Source organism: Narcine bancroftii, chromosome 2 (assembly GCF_036971445.1).
Source record: "Narcine bancroftii isolate sNarBan1 chromosome 2, sNarBan1.hap1, whole genome shotgun sequence".
Taxonomy (NCBI): domain Eukaryota; kingdom Metazoa; phylum Chordata; class Chondrichthyes; order Torpediniformes; family Narcinidae; genus Narcine; species Narcine bancroftii.
In genome coordinates this window covers 53,444,297-53,471,586 of record NC_091470.1, presented here as the reverse complement: position 1 = coordinate 53,471,586, position 27,290 = coordinate 53,444,297, and the positions used below count along the sequence as shown (strand labels likewise).

Sequence of the window (27,290 nt, the reverse complement as noted above, 5' to 3'; positions counted from 1 at the left end):
TTACATTTATTAGTGGAAATCACATGCTAAATTATTGAGTGAGGATCAATAAGAGCATGTATTCTGTGTGCTTTGACAATGGAAGATAATACATTATGCTGGAAGAATATACTGTAAGGGGTTGGTTACTTCTCAGATATTTCACGTTTCAGTAACACCAACAATTTAACCATATGCCTTTTAAATTCTCTTTTTTTGAATGTTTTATTCATGGTTATTATTGTCAATGCAAATATGATGGTAATGGATAATGCAGAGATCGTTTTCTTAAATACCCTTTTGAAGAAATCTTTCCATTCTCTCTATAAATGTACAAAAAATAAATAATCATTAATATAAATCTACATGTATCCCACATAGAAAAATATAGTGCCTATTCACCAGGCTGGGTATAATGGTTGAAAAACCATTGCATTACCTTCCAGCTGTTAACCATTTAAAATCATCTTTTCATAAAAATACTGGTATCTAATTCTTTCCACTACCTGTATCCTCAAAGTGGCGAAGTTTTAGAAGAAATAATTTTGTATCCAAAATCATTTTATAGCAGCTCTTTTCAAATGCACTTGGATGAGGAGGTTGCAGTTTTAACCTCTTTCTGTGATTTATCAAATCTCTGCCTTAATAATCCAATATGTGCTAATTGCAACAATCTTGCTGAAATGCACCAAATGCACTGACAGCTGACCAATGGCATAAACCTTCAGGCTTCATGACTTTGGTGAAATGAATATCAGGAATGGGCTTTTTGGCTCCTACATCAGGTGCTTGTATTTTTGTCACCAGCATATTTCTATAAATATGCAGTGATCAGAATCATTAAAAAAATCACCTACTACAGGTGATGTAAAAGTGGAACTTTACAGAAGATCTAAAGTATTCTGACATACTACTATTACATCTGAGAGGGTTCAACTGGTTCACCGTTATCACTATTTATTGAGTTCTCTACCAAGTTCAGCGTGGTCATTTTCCAATTCTTGTGTGATGTGCCATTGTTTCTTTTGTCACTTAATCCTCTTCCCTGTCATCATGTGTGTGTTCATCAACCAACTAATTTACAGTCCAATTCATAATCTTTCTCACCCTGTCCATTTTTTGTTTTTGGCAGCTTTCCATCTTCATTATACTGTTGACAAATCCAGATGCCTTTGTTTATGAAACTACATTGAGAGATTATTTCAAAAAACGAGCAAGAGGAAATGAGCATTGGCCTTGAAGATTTGTTCTATTCAACTTCTTCCATTCTAGGGCAGCTGCTTCCACAATAATTAACTGAGATCTCTTCTGAACTGCTCACAAACCAATTACATGTGGCTTTAATGTGTACTTCTCTTAAAACATTGCTTCAAAACGGTAAGGATAATGAGAGATTATAATCCCTGACAAGAGTTTTTTTTTAAATAAATTTTATCTACTAATATATGCAGATTCTGATCAGAAGATATACAATGTCCTGTGGCACTGACTTCTGACAGACTCCCACTACCGATTTGTCTAACTCCTTGTATCTTTATCAGCTCTGAGGAAAAACAAACTTATTGCAAAGCTATTGCAATGAGCTATACCTTTTGTTTAGTATTCAGTAAAAATCAGGAATTATATTTATTATCCAATTTTTATTCCAACACGACATTGTGTTGGACAAAGAATATGCCATCTATCTTCAGTCTGGTAATTCTTTCTTTGAATTGAAGGTCATAGAATTAAATAACAATTAGTTCTTTAAGAAGAAAACAGGAACTTTGTATCTTTGTGTGTTGCTTGGAACTTGAACTTCTATCAGTTCATTACAGTTTGTAGTCACTTCATTCCAATTTCAAGAACCTGAAATAATAGCCCCAATCACACTGGCATTTTAACTCTCTAATTAACCTCCAATCTTCCGGTTAAAGTGCCAGTGTGAATGCTTGTAAATTGGCACACAGGTGTCAGATTGTCCCAGGGATGAACTCCCTAGGAAGGGTGTATCGATGCCGATTCAAAAAGATAGCCCAGTGCAAAATGGACAGGGGTTATGTGGGGTCCAATTAGTGATGCCTGGTTGACGTATTTGCATGCTTGCAACCATGTGGTGAATCAGTATGCAAGAGGTGTCATCAGTGGAGGTACAGACAGGCCTTACCTCTCCCCACTCCATAGTATAAATAATTATAAATATAAAATGTAATAATGGTCTCAAACTGGAGCGATCGGGAGGTGTGGGAGCTTCTCTCTTAAGGGCAGAGGAGGGGACCTCCTTTGATTTAACAGCACCATTAAAGATGGCCCATTTTATGAAAGAATTTCAGCCAGGCTCAGAGACATAGGGTTTGTCAGAAGCAAGCTCCAAGAGATCATCAAAATGAAGACTCTTCTGAGGAAGTTTCTTCAGGTTGTTGATCAGAATGACTGGAGTGTGAGGGACTGCCTGGACTGGCCATGTTATGAACTGGCCTATAATATCTGGTTCAGCAAGCCCCATGTCTCTAATTGCAAACGTTCAGCATAGTGAGAGGACTCCCATACACACCAGTGGCTGTATCCAGTTTGGGACTAGAGGAGAAGACCAACACTCCCAGTGGCTCATCTGCCCCTCGTACCCAATCTGCCCCTGTACCTCAGCCACCCCCAGGACCTTTACTGCTCCGAGGAGAGCAAATGGCCCTAGCACTTCATCTGCTGCAGTACCAGAGGCAGGTAAGAACTGTTTTTGGATCTGTCCAATTTTACAAATATGCTTTGTGAATTCTTGCCCATTAAGTGCCATCTTTCTAATCTCCTATGTGCTCTATTGCTCTCCAAGAAGTGAAGGGAGGGGGAAGAGGAGGAAGCCCAGCAGGACTTCAAGATCCAGGGTATGCTCCGTGAAATAGACCAGGAGATGCAGTCAGGGAAGGAAGAGGGGCTGATGCAAATGAACCAGCAGGTAGAGAGCCAGGAATGGGAGGCTGACCAGCAGGAGCACCAGGCGAATGCCGCCACCTTTGCAAGGCTCATTACTGACATTCACCTGGAGACGCAGGCCCAGACAGGCCTGATGAGGGACCTCATCTCCTCGCTTGGCATTCCTGCACGCCTCCAGCCTTCATCCTCCACCTTCCAGCCTCATTCCTCCTCATTCCAGCCTCCTCCCTCCTCCTCCCAGCCTCTCCTCCACCTGCTACCATCAGCCCTCCTCTCTTCACCATCTGCTCACTGCCCCCCACCCCCCAGCTTCCTCTCTCCCCTCTCCCCTATCCAATATCTGGCCTCCTCCCACCTTACCTTCTTGTACCTCAGCACCTGATAACTCTTTACCATTGAGTGGGGAGGTATCTGAGGGAGATGACTCCTTCAATCCCCTTTTCACCTCCTCACTCCTTTTTTTAGAAGACTATGACTGATTTTTTTTATTAAAATTATTATACATAGTTCTGAAGAGGAAGAGAAGTTTATTTTGAATTATTTATTTTTAACAAGTGTACATAGTTTGAATAGAAACTTAAACATTAAAAGTTTTTAAAATTGTTATACGTTTTGTTTCTTCCAAATTGTTTACAATTTTATGATGCACTACTCTGTGTGATGTTCAATCAACTGTTTATTTAAAATTTAGTTAAAGGCCTTAGTTGTTTGCTTGATGGGAACACAAAACGGTCATAATAACCTCATGTATAGCTTGGTGACGCTGCACTGTTGCACCCCGATAAGGAACTCTATCTGGAAGAGGGAGATCTGCCATCTCAGTTCTTCACTCTTCCAAGAAGTGCTCCTTATTAATTTCATATATATTATGCAGGACACAACAGGCAACAACAACCACAGGCACAAAAGTGGTATTAATATCCAGTCATTTGGCCAGGCACCTCCAGCAACATTTGGGACATCCAAATGTATTCGTATGGAGCTCAGTTTGCAGTTGAATTTTTGCTTTCGTTGATTGAGTGCATGGTGTAGCATGAACCCACTCATCAGCCAGTTGTGCAGGGATTTCCACTCCATTAACAATCTTGGATACCTGTGGGCAGGGTGATACAGAGTGTAGGTTTCTCATACAACCTCTGAAATCACAATCAGCCAGTGCACCCATTTCCTCCTGAGGTCGTTGCACCATGTAAGGGTCAGACCTGACTGCCAGTCATCCCATCTTTATACCTGTCTATCCATATACATATGAAAAAAATATATATATATAAATATATATATAAAAACATGTATGTCACAAGTATATATAGCGCCTTGTGTACATGTTGCAAGCATCACTGTTGAGTGGGACTTATTCACTTATTTTATACAGGAATAGATAACCACCTGCATCCTCAGCCTTTCTGTAAATGGGCAAGTTGTCAAGAACTCGAACATCATGGGTGTAACCAAGCCAACCCACATACACGTCTGTGAAGCTGGAACCACAAATTCACAATGCTTGATTGACATATGGAAAACGCCACTGATAGGAGAAGACAAAAATAGTAACTTAGGGCATGATCCTTACTGGCAATTGTGGTCAACAACAGCCTGAAGAACAATGGAGTGCCACCCTTTTCGATTGTAGTAGACTGCTGCATTGTCATGTGAGGCAATGATGGGAATACATGTGTTGTTGATGGCACTGTCATGCATTGGATAGACCCTCTCAGCAAGTCATTGCAGCAGTCAACTGGCGCACCACTGTGCACATAGTGCAGAAACCCACACCAAACAGACTCACAAGGGGTGGCATACCATCACATAGCGATGGCAAGTCTGAGCCAAGGTTCCACAGGCTTTCTGTAGCTGATGCTCCTATACCTCAGTTCTGGCTTGAGGAGCTCCATAATAAATTGTAAAGTACTTTGTGATGTTCTAAAATCCTCACGCCACTATTCATCATCATAATTCTTGACTACGTTATACCAGAGCACAGGCCCCTGTGGTCTATCTCTCTCCCCTCCTCCACATTCTTCTACTATTATATAGTCATTCAAAATGCTTCAAGATAACCAGGCATTTTCACTAATGGCTTCTCAGCTCAGCCTGAGTTTCATCCTCAAAATCCTCAATGTTTCCATTAAATTTTACCACCTCAAAAATTGTAAATGGTCTCTATCAGTCTCCATCACAGTTTGCATCACATTGTTGATAAGACCTGCCTGTGTAGTGAGAGAAGTACATATTCTCCTGACAATCACATGGACCGTATTGATGTCTAGCTTTGTTGAGAAGGAGAAGGTCTCACTTCCTGCGAGTGCATATTATGTCATTCAAGATGTCACTTGTGGAGAATAGGCAGCCCTCTGCTCTGGGATGCCAGGTGGTGAATGTGAAAGGATGCAGAGAACTGGTTAACATTGATCCGGTGTGAATGGCAAAAATGGTACTGAACCGCCAATTTATCGGTTAGCCACTGTGAAATGGGTTAATGACTCCAAATAAGGTGAATTGATGGATTTTTTAAATACAATTTAATATAATTAAAAATCAGTAGTAAAGTATCATATTGTCGATATGATATTAAACAGGGCTTGGTCCCTAAATCAAGGCTCTGTCTTGAGCAAATGCATTTTTTTCATCTGTAATTTTTTCTCATTTTGGTAACATGTTGTATATCCAGGAATAGGAATTTTCTACACTCTGACACTGGATGTGAAGATATGTCATGAAATGGCATGAGATGACTCCTCTGTTTTATTTAATGGCCTTCCACTTGGAGGATTGGAACCAAGAGAGTCTGATTGATTGCATTGCGCAACAATTTTTTTCTAAAGGTTTGATTCCTTAAAAAAAATTGGGGAATATGATAGTCAACTTCAGGCTGAACACAAAGATAATTTCAGATCTGTTCTATCGCATAGGAAGTTGGAGAAACATTGTTAACTTTTATTCAATTTAGCATTAAGCATAGACTTTCCTCAAATCTAACGGAATGTATCGCAGCTGTGGCAACATTGACGATACATTCCTGCTTAATTTAATCTTCCTGAAGACAATAAAAGCTCTTGTTAAATACACTCACTATGCTATTGCCTGAAGAACATGTGCATCAGAATGCGTTCAATCTATATCCAGTAGACAATATACTAGTAAACTTAAAATATGACAAGAAATCACCAAATTATATCTAAAGTACTTACTCAGGATTAGAAGTAAAATGTGAATATTCAGGAGGCCAGATATCATCTGTGAAGAGAGGAACAAAATTAACATTTCAATTGGATGATTTTTTTTCTGCATGTTCCAGACCTAAATTGGTCATAGGAAAATGTTCCAGTGAATTTTGTGTTCAGCAGCCCAAAATCGATAAAATACATCCAAAAGTGTTTTCAGGAAGCAAAATTTTTTTGTCCAGTGTAATGGGTAAATTGTAACTTTAATGACAGACAATTACCATCTGCAGAGAAATTAAGTAAATGGTATTTTGCTGGGATTTCCATCACTGTTCCATTATGGATATTGTAGAAGCTTTAGAATGGAAGAAGGTGAAGCTGGTCCATCTTCTGAGCCCCTCCAAGACAGTACTTTGTTAAAGTGAATGGCTTCCTGGACCACACTAGAGAGCTGTTGGCCATCCTCGTTGGCTGCACTGAAGTGGCAGAAAGGCAAAAAGGGGCACAAGGTCAGTAGGCTAGAGGAATTTTCTGGTAGGCCAATCCAGCACATGCAACTTGAAGAAGATCCAGCAGAGTTTGGACCTGTCACCTTTCTTGACAGTGCTGTGTAACAATTCAATGTTTTCCTACTTCTTTCATTCAGGGTCATATATCCCAAGCTCTGTTTGCACCCAGTCCACAGAAGAGACAATCTTGCACCATGACCACTTTCCCATTGGCCTGCAATTTATTCCCTTCCAGGACTAACCTAGTTACATTTTGAAAGCCATAATTGAATCTTTTGAACACTTAATAACTAGTTGAATAGATGTATTAATTTTCTTGCAGCAAAGCACTTGTGAAACATATTGGATTTTTTTTTTACTAGCTTAAAGGTTCTATATAAATGCAAATGTCTGTTGTTGTTGACTGCATATAATTTTCAAAAACTATTTGCTCATCTCGTTTTCATTTTGTTCCCATTAAAATCCAATTTCACATGCCTTGAAGGTGATCAGATTTTTTTTTGGTCCTGCACACAGTAAAAGTTGAACTTTAAGGATTGCACTGAGTTAGATTCTCTGATGACTTGTAGCCCAGTTATGCCAAGTTTGAGATGCAGAATCACACAAAATTCTAAATGAAGTATCTGTTCATTCTGAGCAAGGAGGATGGAGCTACCTTAAGTGAGAACAAAATTTAGACCCGGAACATGCATAGAAAACATCATCCAACTAAAATGTCAATTTTGTTCCTCTCTTCACAGATGATACCTGGCCTCCAGAGTATTCACATTTTACTTCTAATCCTGAGTATTTAACATAGTTTTCTTGATGATCTGTCCACAGATTGGTCTGTTTCCTCTGTGGAGCTGGGGTGCCCCATGGTGACCTGCAGCAGTTAACCGGGTCAGCAGCATTACACTTTGGGAAGGAGTTCAGGGAAATTAGACCACTGATCACTGAATGCCACTGCTTCTCTATGGTTAGAAGTGAGTACTTAAGGTTGTATGTGAGTGGGGGAAAAAAATAGGTTGAAATCCACTGCTCTTGCCAATAATTGTTCTTTCTTTAAATGATGTATTCATTATTATATTCTGTGAATTTGTGTGATAAGTTTAGTGTTTAGCTACCTACAAGTCTGTAATGTTCAAGTTCAAATTCACCAAGAATTTGTAGCTGTCTTCTCTCTTTGCATCACCCTATAACCTGATATGTTTCGCTGAATAGTGCAGCATCCTTTTCCATTTATTCAGGCTTGTTGATTATTTGAATAAGTGATACAGAGTCTGTACTCCAAGTGTTCCAATGAACCCAAATCCTTAGTGCCCTAGCAGCCATGCAAGTTAAATTACTTTTTATTGGACTCTGCTGTGTAATGTTCAAGATATGCTTCTAATCCAACAATATTTTTGCATTCCTACTCTGATGCAAAGTGCACAAGATGTTTCAGCTCCTGATTAGTTCTTCCAGATTTGGTCACCACTAATTGATGTTCATCTGGGACCTGTGGCAGGAGTTAGGATCCATCTCTGTTATTCCAACATCACTTTCCCTCTCCCAATCCTCTTCTGTAGTTTTATTGAAGTGATATCTCTTCCTTTAGTAGCACTATCCTCAATCTTTACCTTATAAATTCAAGGCTATGATAACTTCCTGATTAATGCAGAGTGATGATGCTTTGGGATGGAACCTTCTGCATGCTGAAATGAACTCATTTGGACTTCCTAAACATCACAAAATTACTTGTTTGACTAAAGCACTTTTTATGATCAAGTAGTCCAAAAAATCACCTAATGGATAGTTCTGGCTGTTAGCACCTGTTCCTTCCTGCATAATGATGCATATGCTTCTCAAGATGTAGGTTCCTCTAGGTTACTTTAACTCCCTATGTCTTCCACTGTGAAGACTGTGCCTGTGGACAAATAGTTCCAGATCATGCTTGCTCAGGAGTGCTGTAGAGTCAGGAACGTTTAGAAGAAGTAACCCCTCCTGTAAATGACCTGGAAGAAAGGGAAAAAAAAGTCAAGATTTCAATGAGAAATTGACAACCAATTGAGATAGACTTAAACATACTGTTTAGATTTGGCTAAGGGCTTGACTGATTTTGATACTTATTAAATATTAAACAAAGAATGGTCATACTAAGGAAAGTAGCTAATTTTGTAATCTCCAACACCACTTGCTCTTGCAATGTCATGTAGTTACAGCACATCATTCTCCAGCTAGTTTTCTTTCCCTAACTTCAAAGCAATCAGCAGAAAATGATATTTTAATGAGGCCTTTAGTTAAAACCATCGAGTCCTCTGCTGTTTCCACTCATGGGAATACTTGGCATTTCCCCACTTCACCCCTCATATCCTGGTTACTGTGGCTAGAATCTCTGTGCTTTGAAAAATATTTCTTCCTTTCCAGTTTGCACTCAAATACATTTGCAATCACCATGTGCAAAATCTACCTGTCATGCAGCATTTTAAAAAAACATTGAACTATTCCTTTTTGTTTATGTGATTGGTAACCATGTATCTGAAAATGTTTCTATCACAAAAAAATATGGATTTAAAATCACAGCATCAATTCTTCACCTGCCATTTGAAGTTATAATATTTAAAATTATGATTAAAATATACTCAGACCAGTTCCTGTTTAAATTAAGGTTCAGAAGACAGATCGATGATTAGAAAATGGCCTCTAACCATTTGTAGTTAAAAGCACAGAAATACTGAAGGAACTCAACAGGTCTCACAGCATATGGATGTGAAGGTAATAATGGATTATCATTAAAGTATGATTATTAACCAAAGTTTTGGGTCTGAGCCCTTCTTTAAGGTATGAGTAAAATGGGGAGAAGGAAATAAGGGGCAGGGGGAAGAACACAGATCAAATGATAATTGGACATGGATTGAAAGACAGAAGGAAAGGTAAAAGTTGATCATGAGAGGAGGGTGGTTCTGGGAATGCAGAGTGGAGGAAAGGAGATAGTGGAAAGGAAAAGTAGGGATATATGGATGGGGCTAACAGAACCCAGAGATGTTGATGTTAATGCCATCCAGTTGAAGGATGCCCAGACAGAAAATGAGGTGTGTTCCTCCAATTTTATAGTGGTCTTAGTCTGGCAGGTCATGAGACCATGGATAGGCAAGTCAGAATGAGGATGGGGCATGGAATTGAAGTAGGTTGCTACTGGGAGTGTTCCACTATTGTGGCAGTCAGAGCCAAGGTATTCAGTGATCACTGAGGTGCTCCGATGTAGAGGAGACTATAACGGAAGTACCGGATGCAGTAGATAACCTCTGAGGATTTACAAGTGAAAATTTTCTTGAAGTACTTCACTTGTGAATCCACAGGAGTCATTTCCTGCATCCAGCACTCCCATTGTGGTCTCCTTGACAGCCGAGAGACTTGGAGATCATTTCACTGAGCAGCTCAGCTCTGTCTGCAATAGAGGGGATCTCCCAGTGGCAACCCATTTCAGTTTCCTGCCCCATGACCATGCCAACATGTTTGTCCATGGTCTCATGTGCTGCTAGACTGAGACCACCAGAAAATTGGAGGAACACATCTCATTTTTTGTCTGGGCATCCTCCAACTGGATGGCAATGACACTGACTTCTCCAATTTCTGTTAGCAGCCCCCCCATCTTTCCCCATGTCTACTTTTGTCTTCCCCTCTCTCTCTCTCTCTCTCTCTCTCTCTTTTCCATGTCTCCTTCTCTCCAGCTCTGCATTCACAGACCCATCCTTTCCCCTGATCAATTCTCACCTTTCCTCACGTCCTCCTACCCATGTCCAATTATCATCTTTTTGTCTGTTGGCCTGTGCTCCTCCCCTTGCCCTTTCTTCCCTTCTCCCCAGTTTTTTAAAATTTAGGTGCCTGTGGTTTTTCACTCATACCTTGAAGAAGGGCTCAGGCCTGAAACATCAGCTTTACCTCCCATGGACACGGAGACCTGCAACGTTTCTTCAGCATCCTTGTGTTTTTATCACAGGGTCTGCAGACTTTTTGTTTCACTCCATCTATTTGAACATTATTTCTGTCTGTTTACTTGCACTCAGCTCACCTCTTAAAGCCTTCTTGAAGATTTCCAAACAAGTTGACTTGCAGCAATGCCCATTCTCTGGGTGGGGGGGGGGGGTGCGGGGGCAGGGGGAGGGTTGCTAATTTTGTCAGTCGAGCCTACTTCTACTCAAATGCCTTTTAAACTTAAGCAAATCATCATGGAAAATTAGTTTGTTCTGAACACGTTTTGGTTGGAATTTTGAAATCTTTGTTCCAAATTTTGGCTGAATTGTGCTGAAGAGAAAGAATTCAACTGAGAGAAAGTGCCTGGGCTGAGTTAAAGATTGAAGCATGCCTATAGAAGAGTAAAAGTACATCTGGAAATGACAGATTAACACTGGCCCCTTAAGGACTGCACTACCAAATTCTTTTGACCAGAAGCACCACAGGCATAAATTATTCAGGCACTGCATTCACTTAACAAAGGATTGTTAAAATATCCACTGACAAACTGATTGCAGACCTTTTTAACAAATTTCCTTCATAGTTTGTTCAACATTTTGGTGAGCAAATTGAAAATAAATGGCATGCCTGCCCTATAATGCATTACCAGCCAGGATCATACAAGTCAGAAAGTGGTACCATGGCAACTATTGAAGTTAGTTCATCTACTGATTAAGCTGCATATTATTGCATTGCGAATGCTCAAGCTGCCTTGAAATTTAGAAAATTGTAAAGAAGACCTTCTGCCGATTGTAAACATACCTTGTTGAGAGCCTGTATGGAAGAATTTTCTGAGTTGTATAATTTTTCTCCATAAATTTAGCAGTATTCTAAAATAAAGTGAGACACAGTCATTGAATTGAGATTGTGGCACATAGAATTTTAGGACACATTGATGACATTTAACAGCCAATCAAATTTCATCACCTTCCTCCATGACAACAGATGCTGACCTTTACAGCTTCCTATTGAGCCTTCATGCGTTACCTGCAGAAATTAACATTAACTGTTCCACACTGCTATTCATGTCATCTGGGAATAGAAATGCACAAATTCATTTATTATACAGACTAGAGACCCAGTTTACATTCTAAGCACAGGAGGGTTGCTTCGAAGAGCTGGTATTTTTGGAAGCAGCCTGAACTACCCCTGTGGTTGAGGGATGGCTGCAAGCGATGGAATTAGAAATGTCACTGGCCACATTGAAAGACAACTGAGGACATCCTCAAGGAGAAATCATAAGGCTGAACATTCATAATTTTCACAGACTTTGTGCAACAGTGGACCAAACGGGTGATTGAAATAATTGAAATTAAAATCATGTCACTAAAAAGGGGTATTAATTTTCATCTGACTCTGTAGAGAAACATCTAATTCTTCAAATTATGTCTAACAAATGGGTTAATATTACAATATTCAAGTCTCAAGTTGCCTTGAAACCTTGGCAACAAAATAAGATTGTTACTACTTACTTTCTCCACAATAGATGGAGGTAATTTTGCTGGATTTCCCTCCAGACCCTGATTTTTTTCAATCATATGTATAGAATTTCAAGAACACAAAAAAGGAGCAGAAGTTAATTAACAGCTCCTTCAAATGTGCCTTGACCTTTCATTGGATCATGGTTGATTTCAGCTGGCCTTGCCTTTTCAGTACCAGTTCCCTATCACACTCAACCTCTCAATTAGGGAAATCTCTACTAGAACCCTAGTGTTCATGAATATATGTCCACCCAAAAGCTCTCAGATGACAAGAGAATTTAGGACTGCTGCCCTCACAGTGATTCCAACTAGAATTGTTGTTTACTGGTGTATGTTCAACAGATTGCTTGCATCCAACAATATTCTTTGTTTTCTTAAAACTGATTTACTTTCTGGTCTCTGTAGCGATTGCTCACAATTGTGAGAAAGCTGGCAGAAATCTGTGGAAATTTGCATTTTTTAGAGGTTCATGATTGCATATTAATTGCAAGATTTGTTATTTAGTTACCTATTGCATTATGTTAAGTCCGAGGCTGTCATGACATCTGTGACAAAATATTGGGGCCAATTTTAGATGGCACAATCACATTCTTATGATATTGAGATGGTCATATGTTGACTTTGGGATCAACTAATTTAAGATATTCTCAAAAAGCACTGCCCACCATCTTATAAATAGGCCAGAGGGCAGGGAAGCAAAGAAAACAATGCAAGGAAAGGAATCAGATACTAAATTGGCATCGTGGATGACACAGCTTTGGAAAGTAGCCCTTATAAATTCATTGGCCATCAGGAAAATTGACTGAGTCAGATGAAGAATCTATCATGGCTATATATTGATGAAGGGCTCAGGCCCGAATATATATATATATATATATTTGCTTCCCATGGACTCTGTATGTCCTGCTTAGTTTCTCCAACTCTCTTGTGTATTAGACTACCATGGTTGGTGTCATTTTAACTCTCTCTGTCCAAGGTCATTGGGGCAAGTATAATTTCAGGTTGTGGTGCTTATATTAGCTGCCCACTTTGGCTCCCAATCTAACCACTGTCATATGGAATGTGAGCAAGGTGACCCACTCTTCCTTCTTTCCAATTCTAGCCTCAGTAAAATATGTTAGTTCTAGTCATATTGTGTATGAAAAACCCCAGTATGGTTGACATGGGCAGTGATGACAACAATAGACCATAATGATCCACAGAAAATTCTGAGTTTATTATATTCATCTGGAGCATGTTTATCTTGAGGATCAGTGTGTAGTACATCTTTACTTAATTTCTCAATGTTGCATGAGACTTTGTGGTAGCTCACAAAATAGAACATGTTTTGACAACTTGCTTCTGGTTGGAGGAGAGCAGCAACGGTTGGGAGATAGTGCAATTCTCCAGTAAACCTTTCAGGAGGTAGAAGCCTCAAGATGTGTATTTCCACCGCCCAGTTGAAACAAATGACTTCCCTACTATTATGTTTGTAACATTAATGCTTTTTGTCCATCCCATTTTCCCCATAGTTCATACAAGTAACAGAGCTTTATGTTGTAATGTGTCTTTTGAACAGACGAGAGACTTTATAGAACACACAAAAGACTCACCTTTGTGCTGAAGAGGTTTGAGCAGAATGGTATCATATATTAGTCTTCCACCACATGGTATTCCATTCTATGTACTTACTATAGACAAGGACCAAGTGAAACAAACACACCTTCCACTGAGTTGATGATCTTCCTGGCATGATACAGTGCACCCCTGAACCATGCATTAATGAGCTGTTGACAATGAAGTGGACCAGGGACAAAGAAAATCCACATTTTCACTGGGAGATGGTTGACAGCCTTTGCTGCAGATTCAAGGGCATCCCTTCAAGGAAATCTGGTTCCAAGCATGCTGGAAGGGCCATGCAACATGGCCTTTCCTCACCAGTGTCCAGATAACATGGTCACAGTTCAATGAGAGAGTCTAACTGCCCTGTATGACTTGACATCCATCCATAAACCCAAGCATCCTTCTGTGTGTAAACACTACTGAATGTTCACACTCAACAACCACAGTAGCTCACCAGAGAATTCAGTTTCCAGCAAAAGATAAACCTCTCCTTCAATAGGTAAATACACATCAGCACTGGAGAATGCAGCTTGGCAATAAGATTTGTAGGAGACATTCCTGCCAAAAAGATTTGGTCATCTCACTGGATCTGCATCCTACTCACCTAAATTCCATTGAACACCAAACAGAAATTGCCCCCATTATTGTATCAGTTCTGAAGCCAATACTTACATTTATCTGGTCCTAGCCATGCAACTATCCTTACACACCTAAGGGACAAGGTGGTTTCTATTTCACCACAGTGATAGCAACCTGGAAGTGGAGATCACACAACCTTTACAAGAACATTATGTAAGTCATAAGAGAAGGAATAGGCCATTGGCTCTGCCATTTAATTCATTCATGGCTAATCTAACTGTAGGTTCAGCTTCACCTGAGTGAAATACGATAGATTGAAGATGCTATGATTGTAGCAAACACTCTGAAATGCTGGATACTGGGAGGTCTACATCGGAGAGATCAGTCAAAGATTGGGAGATCACTTCACGAAGCACCTCCTCTTTGTCTGCAACCACACCAACCTCCCAGTAGCAAACCATTTCAATTCTGAGTCACACTCCCAGACTCACATCTGTCCATGACCTTGTGTTCTATCCCACTGTGACCACCCACAGATTGGAGGAGCAACACCTCATCTTCCATTTGGGCACTCTCCAGCCAGGTGGCATTAACTTCTCTGCTTTCTAGTAAACTTGCTCACCTTGCCTTTCCCCTCCCCCTTTCCTGTCTTTCCAGTTCTTTCCCCCCACTTCCCCCTTACCCACCCAGCCATCCCTCCTCCCCATCATTGCTGCTGTCCCCTCCCCCCCTTTTATCCACCCATCATCTCCTGCCTTTGCCACCCCCCCTCCCCCCACCGTTTTGCCGGTATTCTCTTGTATCTTGATGAGGGCTCATGCCCAAAACATCAGTTATGTATTTCTACCTTTGCGACATAAAGGACACTGTTTGACCTGCTGAGTTTCTCCAGCATTTTGTGTTTTTTTTTTAACCAGTGGATAAAACTTACCTTCCTCTATCTTATCTATTCTTCTTATAAGTTTATGCTTCTGTATTTCAGCGAGTATAGTCGAAGGTGACTCAATATCTCCTCTTAGGATAACCCGCTCATCTCAGAAATCAGTCTGGTGAATCTCCTCTGTTCTGCCTCCAAAGCCATTACATCCTTTCTAAAAGTAAGGAGACCAGAACTGCCCTGAGTACTCCAGGTATATCCTCTCCTGTACCTTGTACAGTTGCAGTAGAACCTCCTATTTTTAAATTCAATCCCATTAGCAATGAAAGCAAACATTCTATTTTCCCTCTTCATAACCTGTTTCACCTGCAAACCATCATTTTTGCAATTCATTCACAAGCACTCCTAGGTCCCTCTACACAACAGCTTGCTACAATCTTTCACCATTTAAATAATAATCTTATCTACTACTTTTTTCTTCCAATGAGGATGACTTCACATTTATGAGCATTGTTCCTTATCTGCTGAACACTTTCCACTCACTTAATCTATCAATATCTCTCTGCACAATTTGCTTTTCCACTCATTTTAGTATTATCAACAAACTTCACCATGCTTCACTTAATCCCCTCTTCCAAACCGTTAACGTAGAAAGGGAATCGTTATGGGCCAAGCACTGACCTCTGCTCACCTCTAATTGCCAACAGGAGAAGCACCCATTTATCCTAACTCTCTGCCTTCTCTTGGTTAACCAATCCTCAACTCTAAGTTTTTCCTTATCAAATGTCTTCCAGAAATCTAAGTATACAATGTCTACTCATTCACTGTGCTTGTTATATCCTCAAAGAACACCCGTAAATTTGTTAAATATGCCTTGGCCTTCCTGATTCCATGGTCATCCACTGAGTTTCAAATGTATAACTAAAATGTTTCAAAAGAAGCTGGTGATGAACTGCAACAGTTTGTTGCCTTGGTAACGAAGTTGACAGTGGTACATGTTTCTGAAAACTGCATCTTAACTTGTTCTATAATCACACAATAACTGATTCTGACAGCTTCTGAGAGTTAATGTAGCTTTCTCAACTGATGGATGAATCTTTCTTGTTCCCTGCTGGATCCTGGTGGGGATACAGTTTCATCTCTCTTATCATCATTTATCATCATTAAAATTTATTTCTTTATTCCAGACTGGTATCCCATCTGTGAGACAGGACACCTCCCATTCCCCCCCCCCCCATCCTCCCACCAAAATCTTTTCATAACAGCAACCAAACTAGCACTCGTGAGAACATGCTTTACACAGTTGAAAAGCATCTTTGTCCTAATAGACCTCAGCAACTTGGTTGATAAGGAGAAGTTAGCATGAGATGAAAGTTTATTGTCATGCACATTTGTACAATGGACGACAAATGCACTGAAATTATGTAGGTATGTGAAATAAACTAATAAACAATCAATATATATTGAATAACCATACAAAAGAAATAAAGATAATATATATAAAATAATAATGAAATATTCACAGTAGAATATAGTGCTAAAATGCGATGTTACAGTTTTGCAGATAGATATTTGCTCCTGGAGTAATATTCTAGTTAGAATATAGCATGTGAATGTTCAAATGCCTGATAGATATTGGGGGAACAAAACTAATCTTGAACCTTGAGATAGCAGAATGTGTTTCCATCATTAAAAAGAAGTATAAAGCTTCTCTAACAGAAACAATAATGTGCTCCTGATTTACAAATTCATGAAAGGAATTGGAAACTGAGATCATATTTACCTGCTCAACATGAGATGTAGTAAACTTAGTAAATTAGCATGCAGGTACAAAAGCAATTAAATAGACAAGTAGTATGTTGGCTTTCATGACACAACTACAGGAATATAAGAGTAACAAAGTTTTGTTCCATTGGGTTAAGCTTTGTTTGGCTATGTCCAGAAAATAGAACATTGCAGGACAGTACAAGGCCCTTCAGCCCACAATTTGTGACCCATTGTAAACCCACTCCACAACAATCTAATTTTTTTAAAACTTCACACTCATAACGCTCAACACCCACATATTGACTCCCCTCAAGTTCAGCTATAACCCATCTCTCTTGTACAGGTCACGGCTGCCCCAGAAGTGATCTCAATTGTTTATAAATGTGAAACCATAACTCCTGCACCAACTGCTCAGCCACGCTCTCTATCCTACCATTCTTACGCTCAGCGGCATGTGGCACTGCTAATAATTTGGAGATTACAATCTTGGATGGCCTGCTTTTTAACTTGCGTTAACTCTTCTAATTCGTTTGTCAGGATCTCATCCCATTTCCCACCTACATCAATGATGTCTCAATGTACCACAACCTCTCCCTTTTATGAATGCTGTGCACTTGATCTGAGATGACCCTGACCCAGGAGGCAGCATACCATCCAGGAGTCTCATGCTTGGTCACAGAATCTCCTTTTTAATCCCTCTGACTATTGAATCCCCTATCATTATCACTTTCCTTTTCTTCTCATTTTCCTTCTGAGCCTCAGAAGGAGACTCAGTGCAAGAGGCACAGCTGCTGTGACATTCTCCCAGGAGGCCGTCCACCAACAGTATCCAAAATAGAACACTTCTTACCAAGGTGATGAATTCTCAGGCTACACACTCTACCTTTCAGTTATCCAGTTACTCCCAGTCAGAATCAGAATTTATTATCATGAACATGTCACCAAATCTATTGTTGTGTGCAGTATTATGTGCAAATATTGTTATATATTACATTTAAAATAAATTAGTACAAAAGAAGAGAAAGTGAGATAGAGTCTGTGGTTCATCGTCCATTCAGAAATCTGATGACAGAGGGGAAGAATCTGATTTTGTACCTTTGGGAGTTCGTCTTCAGGCTCCAGTACCTTCTTCCTGATGGTAGAAGTGTGAGGAGGGCATGGCTGGGCAGTGAGGGTCCTTGAGGATAGAGGCTGCTTTCTTGAGACACCGCCTCATATAGATGTCCTAAATGTAGTGAAGACTGGTGCCCATGATGGCACTGGCCGAGTTCACAACTCTCAGTAGATTTTTCCTGGCCTGTGCATTAGCACCTCTATACCAGAAAGTGATATAACCAGTCAGAATGCTCTCCACAGTAGAAATTTTGCAAGAGTCTTTGGTGACATATGAAATCTCATCAAATTCCTAATGAAATATAGCCCCCTGGCAAGCTTTCTTTGTGATTGTATCGACAGGATAGATCTTCAGAGATGTTGACATCCAGGAATTTGAAGTTCTTAACCCTTTCCACTGCTGACCCTTGATGTGTAGTGGTTCATGTTCTCTTGATTTCCCCCTCCTGGGGTGCACAATTAGTTCCTTAGTTTTGCTAATGTTGAGTGCAAGGTTGTTGTTGTTGTGACCCTACTCAACCAGCTGATCTATCTCACTCCTGTACACTTCCTCATCTAGGTGATTCAGAGCTAAGTGAAATGCTGGTGATATTGCATCTGTTGTGGAAGAATTATGACAGTTGTCCAGCGGGTCCAGATCTTTACTTAGGTAGGGTTAATTCTGACCATGATGAACCTCTCAAAGTATTTCATCATAATAAATGTGACTGCTACTGGGTGATAATCATTGATCAGCACACACTCTACCCTTCTTGGGCACAGGTGTGATTGATGCCCTTTTGAAGCAGATGGGAACTTCTGACTGCAACAATGAGAAATTGAGAATGTCTCTGAATACTCCAGCTAGTTGGTTGGCACAGAAGTGCAGTACCCTGCCAAGAATGCTGTCAGGGTCTGATGCCTTGCGAGGGTTCACCCTCTTGAAGGATATTCTGACATTGACCTCAGAGACGGATATCACAGGTTCTCAGCTTCTGCTGGGATTCTCACAGGTATTGTTAATTTCTCAAAATGAACTTAAAAGGAGTTCAGCTCATCGGGTAGTGAAACATCACAGCCATTTATGTGGTTTGGCCTCGTCTTGTAGGATGCAATGACCTGCAATCCCTGCCATAACTAGCAAGTATCCGACTTTGTCTCTGGCTTCTGCACCTTTGATGAGATCATCTCCCTAAAGCTCTTATCTAAGGAGTCCTTTATATGATCCTCTGTGTGCCCATGCACATCTCCAGCTCCTTGATCTGGTCAGACAGGAATTGCAGCTGTCTTGCAATCGTCATTCACCCTGGAAGATTTCCCAGATCCTGCAGGGGGAGCCTTGGACAACTCTAATTATCATCCCATCTGCACTAATGCAAGCTTTAACCTTATTTTACCTGCTGTCACTCTGCAGCCTCTGCTTTCCCAAGTCTCTCAAGCCAAAGCCTCAGTATCGCATTCCTATGCTGGCCATACACACAATAGCCACACAAAATGGCTGCTCTGCCATACCTACTCTCCTTCGTTTGGGTGCTGTGCCTCCAAAGAACCAATCACAATTGGCATCCTCCTCTTCCAAGTACTCATCCATCTGCTCTCTGGATAGCAAGAAGGAATGAACATCTGGGTTAGAGTCCCATTAAGACAATAAGTCACTTGTGTGGGTGGATGCTTTTATTCATTTGGGTGATTATATTTTTAATTTTATTTTCTGTCCTGCTAAATAAATGGAAGCTTGTTGAGGGGCTGGATGAGTCCAGCCCTGGCTCTTTCATGATTTACTGGTGCAATGGAGGAACTACCTCCAGGCCCTCTTTACATTCTGTGGAAGTTGCTCACTACCTGCAGCTTTTTTGGATCATGAACAGAATTTTGTTGTAAAGAGTTCATTTAATGAAGAAATTGGTTCTCCTTTATCAAGTGAAAGTTATACAATATGCTTATTTGAATTAGATGGAAAGGATCAGCCATCCTTTTGCAAAAAGCTTTGACAAAAGGTGCTTGCTTTCAATTGTAGTCCTTCCTAAAATGATAGTCGAAGTCCATTCAAGACAAAGAGATTGCAAATAAATTGACCCCATAATCAACAATATCAAAATAGGATTTGTGACTTTGTCTTGCCTTTGAACAAAGGAGAGTTTAATAAAGATTTCAAGAGAGATTTCCATGAAGTATTTATGATTTTGTAGCTGTGCATGAAACATAGTTAAAGCCTCTCAATACCTAAAACTATGGCAATTAGCTCAACATTCTCTCATTCCTTCACACACTTCCTCTCTAATTAGGAAGCACAGTTCTGTTACATGGTTTATTTATTAGGTATAATCATGTACAAAGAAATTCACATTGGAATTTTACAGCTTGATGTCCATGATCACACACCTCTGATCACCACCAATGTGGTACTTGGCTATAAATGATGACAGCTATTAAGTGTGAGGTGCTGTAAACAAGCTGAAAGCTTATTGAAAAAATGCCACACTGACAGATGAATTGGCATTTTGGATTTCAACTCATTGTTTAATGCTTATAGTCTGTGTATCTGGAGCAGGATTTGTGAGCGATGTTACATCAAACTGAAAATATCTCTTCCAACTTAGCAAAGGAAATTAATGGGAATTGCTCTAAGGTGGTCTTCAAGTTCAGATGAATATTCTGATTTAGAGCTTTCACTTTCTCAGTTATTTGAGTAGAACATGTTGGCATTACTAGATGTTCTTTTTGATTTATTTGCTGGAGTTCTGGTTGTAAAACCTAGCTGTTTGATAGATGGAACATTCTGCCCACCTGATATTCTAAGCAATTCTTAGAAATATTTTATAACAAAGTCATATATCTGTGAGAGAAAAAACTGAGCTCGCATTTCAGGTTGATGATGTGGCCTGTGAAGTATTTTCAGCAATTTTTCTATCTTAATAACATAATTCATATTGCATATTTGACTTGTTTAATTGAATTTTTTTGTGGCCAAAAAGAAGGCAATTCAGCCCATCATGGCTGAGCTAATGTTCCTTTTTTTTTCCACATACATATCAAATTCTTTCCCTATGGAATCCTCTGTGGAATCTGCTTCCAATACTATTTCACCGGTGGAATATAGATCAACAGAGTTCACCGTGGGGAGAACAAATACACTCCTAACTTCTCTACTTGTTGTAAATCTCCGTCTTCTGATTAATGAATTCATCAGCATTAACAGTTCTGACCTGGAGATATTTGAAGCAATATTTCATCTCACCCAAGCCCCATCTTAAAGTGTTCAACGGTAGGAAGGGAAAAATCCACATAAACTTGTCTCTCTCAGTAACTGCACCCCCACATCCTTGCTGTTCATCTGGCAACTCTCCTCTGTAGGTCCACAAACATCATCTAGCTATTGCCTAATCAATGACATAATGATTCAGTATAACATTGGATTTTTTTACCCTCTGAATTATTTGTAAAGCCCATGTTCAGTCTTAATCTTCTGTTCAACCTGTCCTCCACCTTTAGAATATTTTTATGTTTGTATCCCTGGGGTCTGTCTGTTCCTCTAACTCCTTTAAATGTCACCTTTGGAATGGCCCACTGTTGCTATCTTGCTTCAGACGACGAACGTTCTCAAACAGGGCATTTGTCACGACTCATGAAAAACCGTTTCAATGAAAACCTTTTAAGTCATGAGGTGATTTTTTAAAAATCTTTCTTTTTAAAATATTTTATTAATATTTAAAATATAAACAATTGAACAATACAATTATACAATGTGCAACATAATTAAAATAAAAGGAAAAAAATTCAAAATATTAACACAATTCAAAAATCCAGAGCACATTGGGAATAGTATATCAAAGCATAACATCATAAAAAATGAAATTATTATAGAAGAGAAAAGAGAATTGTAACATTTTTGATAAAAATAGTTTATTACTTGCTTGAAAATAATTTATAATCTCATCTTTACTTTCCTTTTTTCCTCCTTTGAGTTTTTTTATGTTAAAACTATTTTCACGATTATCATTTCACCATTGAAATATTTGTATTGAAATAATAGTTAGATCCATTTTTATGTCAAATGGGACATTTGAACTGCATTTTTCCTACTAGACTGTCAGAAATATTCTTCTCTCACAACAAACATTTGGCCATAAAATCCTGTGCTGGTTCTATTGGCCTCTCTTTGTAGTTTGTTCTTGTATCGTACAAAGGTATTCCACAAGGGTTCCACTAGAATTACTGCGAGACTAGACAAACCTGGACAAGTGATGAGGAGAGTCAGCCATGTGGCTAGTGCCAGTAAACTTTGGATTTACATCGTTAATTATTTTACCCCTTCACTGGGGCCTTCATCACCATGTTAAACATATTTTGAACAAACAGTTTAGGGCACGAAGCTACGGAAATACACTGAGGTGCTTCCCAAAGTGTAGAGAAAACACTCCAATATAGCCGAGGTCTATTTGGGTCATCTGTTGGTTTCCAACTTCTTTTGCTGCCAATCTGTTGGAATTGAAGATTTTGAATTGAAAGGAGCATCATGTGAAACACGTATCAAAAATCCAAGATGAGCTGGCCAATTGGATTCAAATTGGGTTAATGGAAGGATTCAGAAAGTAGCAGCAGAGTGTTATTTTTTTTCTGAGTGGAGGTCTGTGACCAATGTGCTGCTACATGATCCGCTGTTGTTTGAACAGTCCAGATGAATTTAGGGCAGAGAGGAAGTTGGCAAAGGTGATGAAATTGATGAGTTCAGCACCATAATAGAAGCAGCACCAAATGCTGAGATCAATGCAATGGAGTAAGAATTGCGGGGTGGGGGGAGGGGGTATTGGAAAAGGCTGCAACAAGGACTTTTCCATGCAGCCGACAAAAATACAGACATTGCTGAGGCCCATGTGAGTGTCTGTGGTTTTACATTTGATTTGCAGAGAGAGGGAATAATCAAGAAATTGTTAAGGATAAAGAGAAGTTGTTCTAAATGGATGAGCGTTATTGGAGGAAAATTGATTGAGTCTTTGTCCAAGAAAGAAATGGTTAGCACCAAAACCTTCCTGATGGGGGTTGGATAAGTCTTGCGATTTTTAAAGTCTCTGGGTTCATCAGAGTGGACCTCTGAAAGTTGCTCTCATTTGGAGCAACTCTTGAGTTTAATTTTGCTACATGCAGTTGTCTGGCAAAAGTAATGGAAATATTTATTCCAGCAGACATGATGTCAGTAAGGATGAACTGTAGACTGAACTTATTGACATCTCTTCGCGCAGCTGGAAAAGGTACTGAAGGTAATGCAGGTGAGTGCTGTGATGATCATATTATAACTGTGGCAGTGGTTATTGATCTTGACCCAGGAAATAATGTTGTCATTGCCTTTCTGATGAAGCCCATTTCCTTATGCTGCTCTTCTCCATTCTGTGAGGGTAACTTTTCTGTAGTGAGTTATTCCTGATGTTCAAGGAATAGTATATGCACCACTACAGATAAACAAATGTGCTGGAGAAACTCATGCTGCATCTATAGGAAGCAAATGTTTTAGGCCTAGATCCAAAACGTTGGTTAGCCTTTATTTCTTATCGATGCTGTGTGACCTGCTGAGTTTCTCCAATATATTTGCACTTGACCCTAGCATCTGCAGATATATATATTTGATGCACCATCAATCACTCCAAAAGACTGGAAGTTATGCTAAATTGACAGGCTTTTATTCATAATAAAATGGAGGCAAGTCCATGCTGGTTGACCGTCCTGAGTTAGGGAGGGGGCTTCATTCAGGAGTCTGTGCGTAGAGCCATGGGTGCAGCCAGCCAATGGGTGTGCTCTGACAGATAAATATACAGACAATGGTTTACCACATTCGCCCCTTATTTTTAAGAAGAGCCTGGTGGGGCGAACTGCATTAGAAAAAAATCACAATTTAAGTCTCTCGGGCGGTCTGATTTGCCAATGTGACTGTCGTAGTACCAGCTGTGACTGTGATGCAGTGATGGGGTCCTGGACACTCTGGATACCTCTATGTGGTCTTCATCATTGGCTTGGTGGGTGCGCAGCATCGAGTCTGGCACGGCATCCATCGGGGCTGGGTAACCTGCCATGGCCCTGGTGCATCGTGGATGGTGAGAGGTAAAAGGGGTGCGGCGTGATCAGGAATGGTCTCCAGAGTCCCTGTGGGTCCCAGATCCATAAAAAAGACAGTGTCTTCGTGTCCATCAGGGTACGCCACATTGGGAGTTAGTGTGGAAGAGATGGACCCTTTCAACCAGTGGGTTGGCCTTGTGACTCTTTATACATTTCCAGAGTAGGACAGACCCTGCGGACGTCAGCCATACCGGCATCGTGGTCCCTCTAGTTGACTTCTTAGGAAATGAAAACTTCCTTCATGCGATGTGACATTGGTGACAGTACATAGGAGTGAGCTTATCGAGTGGAGTGCCTCAGGGAGGACCTCTTGCCAGCAAGGGACTGGAAGGCCTTTAGACCACAGGGCTAGGAGGACAGTCTTCCATACTGTTGTGTTCTCCTTTCCACCAGCCCGTTCCCTCGGGTGTTGTACTTGGTGATCCTGTTCATGGTGATGCCTCTGGCCAGCAGATACTGGTGCAGCAGGTTGTTCATTAAGGGTTGCTATAATTATAGCAGGGGAAGCCAAACATGGTGATGAGACTGCATAGGGCCTTTATGACTGTGGCAGGTAGGGGATGGTGAATGGAAAATGCGAGGACTCATCAATGACATTGAGGAAGTACACATTGTGGTCCAAGGAGGGGAGGGTTCCTTTGAAATCGATACTCAGTCATTCAAAGGGATGGGTGGCCTTTATCAACTGAGCTCTGTCTTGATGGTTTGCACTCAGCATAGACCTTGAATTTTTTAGTCATCGACCTGATCTCCTCCATGCAAATCTTGACAAAGTGAAAGAACCTGGTGACTCCAGGGTGACAGAGATCATTGCAGAGGGCTTTTAAGCAGTCACTTTGTATGCTGGCAGAGGTTCCGTGGGATAGAGCATCTGGGGGTTCATTAAGTTTCCAGGGCTGGTACAAGATATCATAATTGTATGTGGAAAGTTCAATTCTCCACCTTAATATCTTGTCATTCTTGATTTTACCTCGCTGCTGGTTATTGAACATTAACGTGATTGCCTGTTGGTCAGTCAGCAAGGTAAATCATTTGCTGGCCAGGTAGTGCCTCCAGGGCCGTACCACCTTGACAATGGCTTGGACCTCCTTTTCGATAGACGAGTGCCGAATTTTGGGGTCCTGGAGGGTGTGGGAGAAGGAAACAATGGGTCTGCCCACTTGGTGAAGTTGAATGCATCGCTCTTCATCTGGAACATGTATTAGAACATTCCAAAACACTTACTGCATATTTTTCTCATGGCATCCTTGTAATGCATATGTGAGTTCTAATAATAACCTAAGCATTTATATAAATTACACAGCTTGCTTTGACAGTTGTGTATTCATAGGTTTGATCAATTATTTTTATAGAGTATACTTTGAAGATTAAAAATTAAGATGAAGCTGGTCTTTGCAATTCATAATCCTCCTGCAATGCAGTAAATTTTAGTATGTACCCCTTTTTAGCTTGGATGAGAATCGAGGCATGGTGCTATTGCTTCATTGACGTATTGAATCCAGTTTGATGTTTGCATGTCTTGAGATAAACTGTGCTGCTATAACAATCTTTTTTTACAAGTCCATGGCCTGAGTGCAATCATGGAGAGAACAAAAGATGCTAAAGATTAAGAAAATAATTAAATCCTCATGAGTGGACTTAGCATTTGATGCTTTGTTCACCCACAGGTCAATTCAAATGAGTAATAATTTTCAGAAAAATAACATAAAATGACTTTTAAAGTTGTCTGCTTGTTGGTCAATTGGTTCATAAAATTCTTTAACTTGACACCTTTCCAAAATGCATGTCTGAAAGACAACATCATACTTCCTCTTGAAAGCCTTCCCCTGAAAGGAGCAGTGCCAATTTAAACTAAATTTCTTTGACTGAACATGATCCACAACTTTCCATCCTCTTCATATTCATATGTATATCTAGAAACCTCTTAAACACTACTCTCATTTCTGCTTCCAACATTACACCTGGAGCTTGTTCCAGGCACCAACCACATTTTTGCAAAAAGAAAAACTGCCCGGCACATCTCCTTTAAACTTTCCCTTGCCCACCTGAAATGCATGCCCTTGAGTAGTTGACATTTTTATCCTGGGGAAAAAAGGTCTGTCTGTCTATCTTATCTATCCTCCTCATAATTTTATAAATTTATTTCAAGTCTCCCCTCAGCCTTTGACATTCCAGAGGAAACAACCCAAGTTGGTGCAACTTTGTTTTGTTTCTCATATCCTATAATCCAGACTACATCCTACTAAATAACTGATGTTTCCTTTACAAAGCCTCCTCATCCTTCTTTTAATGGGCTGACCAGAATTACATGCAATACACCAAGTGGGGCCTAACCAAAGTTTTATATAGCTGAAATGTGACTTCCTTTCTCCGACTCCACCACATCTGTTCCCAAATGAGGTTGTCCAGTCCAGATCATCTGAAATTCCACCGCCTTCCACAGTTGGCATAGCGTTTAGCACAATGCCTTTACAGCGGCAGCGATTGGGACTGGACCTGGGTTCGAATCCTGCTCTGTCTGTAAGGAGTTTGTACATACTCCCCGTGGCTACATGAGTTTTCTCCGGGGGCTCCGGTTTCCTTCCACCCTTCGAAACCTACTTGGGTGTAGGTTAATTGGGTGTAAATTGGGCAGCACAGACTCGGACGGCTGAATTGGTCTGTTAGAGTGCTAAATGTGGCTTCCTCTCCATCACCATCAACTCAGCTCTCACCTGTATCTATCCTGTTTCCCACTCATCTGCCCTGGCTCTCTCTGCCCCCAGATGCAACAAACATTGGATTCCTCTTGTCTTTACTTACGACCCACCGGCTTCCACATCCAACACTAGAATTTCCATCACTCATTACATGATCCCACTACCAGAAAAATCTTCCCCTCTCCTCCATTCTCTGACTTCTGTAGGGACCGCTCCCTCTATGACTTGCACTCATCCCTCCCCACCAATTCCTCCCTGGCACTTTCCCCTGTAGCTGCGGGAAATGCTACACTTGCATCTAGCTGTCCTCCCTCACCACAATTTTGGGTCCCAAACAGACCTTTCAAGTGAAGCAACACTTCACTGTGTATCCACAGGAGTGACCTACTGCATCCAGTACATTGAAGATACTGGGTACAGATTGGGAGATTGCTTTATTGAACACCATCGCTCTGTCCGCATCAGTGCCAACCATTTCAATTCTGCATTCCACTCTCATGCTCACATGCTCGCCTGTGGCCTCATGTTCTATTCCAACAAAGCCACATTGAAGG

General features: G+C 40.4%; 2 long non-coding RNA genes across 3 annotated transcripts in view; both read right to left on the bottom strand.

Moving 5' to 3' along the window:
- Nucleotides 1–215: 215 nt before the first annotated feature.
- On the bottom strand, nucleotides 216–6,770 carry LOC138752344 (uncharacterized). The gene is made up of 3 exons (XR_011350543.1): nucleotides 6,329–6,770; nucleotides 6,075–6,120; nucleotides 216–302 (listed from the first exon to the last, which is right to left on the bottom strand). It is a non-coding gene; the product is annotated as an uncharacterized lncRNA (long non-coding RNA).
- A 1,558-nt stretch (nucleotides 6,771–8,328) lies between these two features.
- Nucleotides 8,329–27,290, bottom strand: part of LOC138752343 (uncharacterized) — a 50,112-nt gene continuing 31,150 nt past the window's right edge. For both annotated transcript variants that reach the window (XR_011350542.1, XR_011350541.1), the window contains exons 2-3: nucleotides 11,294–11,361; nucleotides 8,329–8,532 (exon numbers count right to left, since the gene is read on the bottom strand). This is a non-coding gene — a long non-coding RNA (uncharacterized lncRNA). The remainder of the gene's footprint in view (nucleotides 8,533–11,293; nucleotides 11,362–27,290) is intronic.